The sequence below is a fragment of the Ictidomys tridecemlineatus genome, unplaced genomic scaffold, assembly GCF_052094955.1.
Source record: "Ictidomys tridecemlineatus isolate mIctTri1 unplaced genomic scaffold, mIctTri1.hap1 Scaffold_161, whole genome shotgun sequence".
Taxonomy (NCBI): domain Eukaryota; kingdom Metazoa; phylum Chordata; class Mammalia; order Rodentia; family Sciuridae; genus Ictidomys; species Ictidomys tridecemlineatus.
Genome location: NW_027521410.1, coordinates 586,354 through 592,353, shown reverse-complemented (window position 1 = coordinate 592,353; position 6,000 = coordinate 586,354). Strand labels below are relative to the sequence as shown.

At 29.6% G+C, this 6,000-nt stretch overlaps 1 long non-coding RNA gene across 1 annotated transcript in view; it reads right to left on the bottom strand.

Annotated features, from left to right (window-relative positions):
• Positions 1 to 417: 417 nt before the first annotated feature.
• The window catches only part of LOC144372764 (uncharacterized), a 29,261-nt gene continuing 23,678 nt past the window's right edge, over positions 418 to 6,000 (bottom strand). The window contains exons 2-3 of the long non-coding RNA XR_013432659.1: positions 3,968 to 4,217; positions 418 to 990 (exon numbers count right to left, since the gene is read on the bottom strand). This is a non-coding gene — a long non-coding RNA (uncharacterized LOC144372764). The remainder of the gene's footprint in view (positions 991 to 3,967; positions 4,218 to 6,000) is intronic.

Sequence of the window (6,000 nt, the reverse complement as noted above, 5' to 3'; positions counted from 1 at the left end):
TAAAATATATTAATCTTTAATATTAATTTTGAAATTATATCCTCCATAAGGATTATAACAAAAACATTAAACTAAAGTCTCAAACATTTATATTATATATATATGTATATATATATAATATATATTTATTGAGAAATAGAGGTATTTAAAATCTAACTAAGAATAATGAAAGGGTAGAAAAATACTAAAATTAATGAGTTGATAAATATGATAATTTTTATTTGGAGAATTCACTCATTCTGTTGCAGTTATAAATACATTATATACCTTAAATATTTTATTATATATAAAATATAAGTACTATATCATGTAAGTTATAGTATATAATATACTGTGTAACTTAATGTTATGACATCAAAATTACAAAATGTTAAAAATGAAAATATAGTCATATGTGACATTATGTATAATAAAATTATAAACTTACACAATTGCTGTTATCCATATTGAACAATTAGTCATAGTCATAAATATGCAATCAATGAGGACGCTAATTAAAATTAACAGTCGGAAAAAGGTGAGCTACAGTCAAGGAATAGTGGATAATAAATAATATTAGAAAAAATATTTCTATAATCAAAATTTATAAAAACACATAATAAAATATTTTTAAATGTTGAAAACATTATTGAAAATCAATGGACATTAATATTTGTTAATTTCTACTATTATGGGTATTTAGAAAATATATTTCATATGTATTTTCAAACATGGAATAACTACATGGAGCATTATTCACATTTCATTATCACCTAATGTGAGATATCAATTTGAAAGAGAAAAGTTTGGCAGCAACAGTTAAATACAGAATAGTTGAATTTAGTATTAGCACAGTTTAAAACACAGTCCACAAGCCAGTAGCAAAGGATATGGATGCACCAAAACCTTGATAGTTGTTCCTCTGATGGGACTGAAAGGAGACAATGTGCACAAAATGGAAGCAGCATTGAACCTAAAGATTGTTCTTTTTTTATTTAACACCATGAAAGTCTATAAGAAGAAAAAACAAATGAAGTGAAATAAGAATGTAGAACTGGAATTTCATTAATTATGTAACATTGCCAACTATCATTACCATCTAGGATTTTAACAGCTATATATCTTTTTGATATCCTTTTACAGACTAAGTCAAATGAAAAGATTTTTACAGTTTTCATTCATATTTACTTTTATGTGCTCATCTACCAATTTCATTTTGTTTTGTCCTGCCACTGTTATAGTCAAGAACGTTGCCTTAGACTACACCACCAGATCTCCACAGCACCAGCATAACAGGAAGACTACTGTATCCTGATGACTCATGAAGACACTTAAAAGTACCAGAAGTGTCACATCTCAGAATGTAAGGAAAGTATAAAAGTTAATTTTATTAAAGAACAAATCAAATGTTGGTTTCAATAGTAAAGATGATTTAGTGTATTAAAATATTATATTAATCATTAACAATTATCTGTGAAATAAAATCTGATTTCTTTGATATCACTATATAAACGTATCGAATCCAAAATTTTATATTATGGAAACTTGGTATATGTTGGGATATGTTGGGACATTAAAGCATTAAAATCCTAACAAATGTGATGAATGATCAGAAGTGTCCTAAAATTGAAACTGAATTTCATATCTCTATGAGTGTGTGTTCTTGTATGTATTTATATATGTGTATATATACATGTATATGTATGTATGGAAGCATATGTATGTGTTTTTTTTATATATTCATCGAAACTATTAAGAAACATATATATTATATGTATAATATATATGTATATCCATTCAGAATAGTGTTCATTATGTGTTGTGCATAAATGCATTCAAATAGTAAATATTTTATATTAAATATAATCTATTCTATATTCAACTAGCCTACTATAAATTATATATGAATATAGCGGTAACTACTTATTGGTCTTGTATTTGTGGATATGTAGAAAAATAAATCACTTAATACCAACATATTCTCATTGGTGTTTTATGAATATGTAGTCCCAATAAAAATCAAGCTGTGATATAATTCTTAGTTAAATGCATTTTCAAGGTAAAATCCATGAATGTTTGTCTGTTATTGTATTTTTCCCCTTTTGATTTTTCAATGTAAAGAGAAAAAAATCTAAAAAGAAATAAAGAAAATAAATCTGATTACTTAAAGTGTTCTTTCTATGCTGTTTTCCAGAACAATTTCAAACTTCACACAAGATGTAATATATGTGTAACCAGTTAATTTGTGTCATTGTAAAGGGATGAGTACTTACAGATAAAATGGTTTCTCAATTTTTAAGGGCTCAAATTTGTATTAATTTTATAATCATTTGTTTCTATGTTATCTTTAAGAGAATAAACTGAATACAACTCAAGTGTTTAAATAACACAGTGTCACTGATAAATCACAGCACTTTTTACATGAAACTATTCTTGTGATTTTGCCCCACATTTTTCATGGCAACTAGACCATGAATAATTCTGGGCAGTACTCTAATTTTCAATAGCCTTGTCTTTGTCTTCAATATCAAGTCTGCCTTTGCCTACCATATCATATACACAACAAAATACTCTTTTCTCTGCCATATCACAACTATTAATACTGTGCCATAGCAATCTTATCACTTAGGCATACCAACAACTGAATGCTGAAATAATGGAGATGAAGACTTGCACTGTGAAGAACACTCAAGATTATGCAGCTGACACATTTTTATTTTCTAATCATGAAAGGTATTCCAGAGTTGTATTAATATAGAAAAAGAAACAAACAACAACAACAACAACAACAACAACAAAAACACTTTGTCTCCCCTCCAGAGACTTTGATTCAAATTTATTTCACTCATTTTATAATATGTTTGAATATACTACAAGAATATCAAATCACATTTGTCCACCATGGAGCTCATCTTCATCCCCCCAAACTTAATCTACTTTATATTTACTTCATTTTTGTCAATGGCTCCAACCATTCTTCCAAGCTGAGAATCCTGACATTCTTTGTCAGTCAGATCCCATTTGTTGTCAGGTTTATTCTCTCCCTCTTCTCTAAGACCCTATTATAATCTGGACCTCAAATCCAGCAGTTTGGATTATTCTCCCTTTTATTTCATTTTTTTTTACTTTATGCAATAGTGATTTAGAAGTCTACCAGACTGACTTTACTTAATCACTTTATTCATACCTGTCCTTTGATTACCACATTAAATCCCTGTTGACATCTTCATGATCTCATCTTATTTCCCACAACTTGCAACATAACCATGCTCTCAGTCACAGGATCAGGCTTTCTTTTCCTCATTCGAGAACAATCTCTTCTCTTGCCTGTTTCTAAAAGGCTCTCCTTTTGTGTTATTAAAATCAGAAGTGTTCTGCAAGCTTTAATTCAAATTTTACTTCCTCAGTGAGGACTTTCAGCTTCATCATTCCACACAGATCTATCTTTTCTAAGCACAACTATTTTCATGTTTAGCATTTTGTGCTTGTTCTAGGATATATTAATAGGTGCCACAAGTCTTTCTGGAGATCAAGTATGAAAATATGAATGAATAAATGAGAAAAAGTGATTAAAAAACTCATACAGATTCGATTCACTTTCCTGACTCCTAAGTAAGCTCACCAAGTTTGCCATTTTAAATAGCTGTTTTTATTCTAAATATCTCACAGTTATTTTAAAATTGATAAGCATAAATAGCTAATCAACTTTGCTGTCATAAAACAAATTGTTCCCATGAAGGCACAGAATATATATATTAAGAAGTAAACAATACAAACTAACCAACCAATATATAGCGGTTCTGATGAAATCTCAAATCTCTGCATTCCCCAAATAAAATATCTTAGGTAGTTCTATATAATATAAAATTATCTCTTTCTCTGTTCTTTACCCACTTTCTCTTTTTTGTTCTATCTCAATTATATATTTTGCTTTGTCTGGAAATAAAATAATAAAAATTTAATCACAATAATTTCAATTAATTCTCACATTTTTTTTTTCACGTAGTAGTAGGAGTCCACATCTTCCAAGGGCTCTGACACCATTCCTCGAGAAAGTTCTCCATAAATAAATGGAAGCTTTTTGCCAACTTCCAAGGCAGGGTCTGGCTTTAAATCATCTTCTTCATGTTCCTCATTGCGTTTTTTAGCAATATGCTGTTTTATAAGTTTAAGAGATTCTTCAGTGAAAGGGACAAAGCCCTTTGGTTCCATAGAATCCAACATTTCCAATTTTGTATCTGTAAGAAATTACTTTCCTTCAGTTCCATATAAAAATTGGGTTTATTAAGAAAATCTAATTTACAAAAACTAGAATATTTTTAGAATAGAGACAAGCAAATGAAATACATACATTTTTGGAGTACATTGCTAAATTCTATAGAAATGTGAATGGTTATAACTGAGTATTATTGGACTTAATATTAGACTTCATATATAATTTCACAAGTGACTCAGTTGGCTTTATTTACTCATTACTTGAACATTCTTTTTTTTTTTGCATATGGTAAGTGCATTTGCTTTGAGATTCTGATAATTCCAGAGTAATGCAGTAATGGAGTTTGTTATACAGGAATATGTGTCTCCCTCTCTATCTACCCATCTATCATGAATCTATCTATCACGTTGGCCAGTTGACAGCATTAATTATTACAATCTTCCCACTATGTCTTTGGTATCCAGTGGAGGACTACTGGCTCCCATTTGTAGCATTATCAGGAGGCTGTCAACTGCTCCTGCTTGATTTATATGGTGAGTCCCAAATGAACATTGGCCCTAGGAGTGGGTGGTACATAATATTGACCTGGCTAATAATTGATTGAAATCTCTTTGAATCGTTGGTCAAAACCAGAATGAAGACAAAAGACTAATGCATGAACATTCTTTATATTATTGAAATCTGGCTTTCAACTTCTGCATAATAATAAAAGTGTTATAAGGTTGCTAGAGAAGATTTTTTCCCCTGGCCAAATTCAATTATTTCACATCAACTGAACATAATAATTGAATTATTTTTCTTCCCTAAACTTAATCTTCTTTGTTTCTGGGCCTTATTCTTTTGCATTTCTTTTTATTTTTTCTTATCATTTCCTTTTTATGTCTTATTATTTCCCTTAATTTTTGTATGGGTCAAATGTTAACAAACTTTTAACTCTGATATCTTTAAAGTTGTGCCTTTCTCCTCTATTATATTCATTTTTTAAATGAAAACACAAAGAGGGTTAATTACTCCTTTGATATGGATATTTATCAAGTACATTTTTCCAAATACTTTCTTTCCCCAGTTGGCTATGTGGTAATTTCACCAAAGGCACCAATTACAAAGGTAAATGAAAAGTCATTGTGTTTCCCCATGACTACAATAACTCTTTTGCCTCTGAGGCATTGTAAAACACACACACACACACACACACACACACACACACACACACATTAAATACTTTGAAAATTAACATTTTTTACTTCTGTAATCGATCTTGCTAAACAAAATAATTTTCTTACAATAATTTCCATTGTGTATCTTGAATAAAATTGATTTATAAATCCACCTGAATATAGTCTTTTTGTAACACTATCTGTGAAGCTTCTAGTAATCTGCACATGTCAAGTCTTGTATTCTTTGTCTATTTCAACTCAGGCCACTTGACAGCATGTTCATTAAATAGAATTTCATGCACTATTTTATCATTTATGATCCTTGTTTTTCACATATATAAATATACTATTTTGCTGTCTTGTTCTATTCTAATTCTTGTCAAAATTTGCTCTTCAATTGATCTTACTTAATGCCAACTGACTGTTTTTTTTATTTGCCTATTTTTTTCTGTAATTTTATTATTGCAATAAGTAATAAAAAATTTTATACTTGATATTGTGTCATTTTATATCCATATGCCATGTCTCTCACAGTGCTGGCACTAGCTGAATTTCTTTTATGAGATTTTCTACAACAGAAATTACATTCAGGCTGGGGCTGTAGCTTAATGTCAGAGTGCTTGCCTAGCTAGCATGCATGAGGCTCTG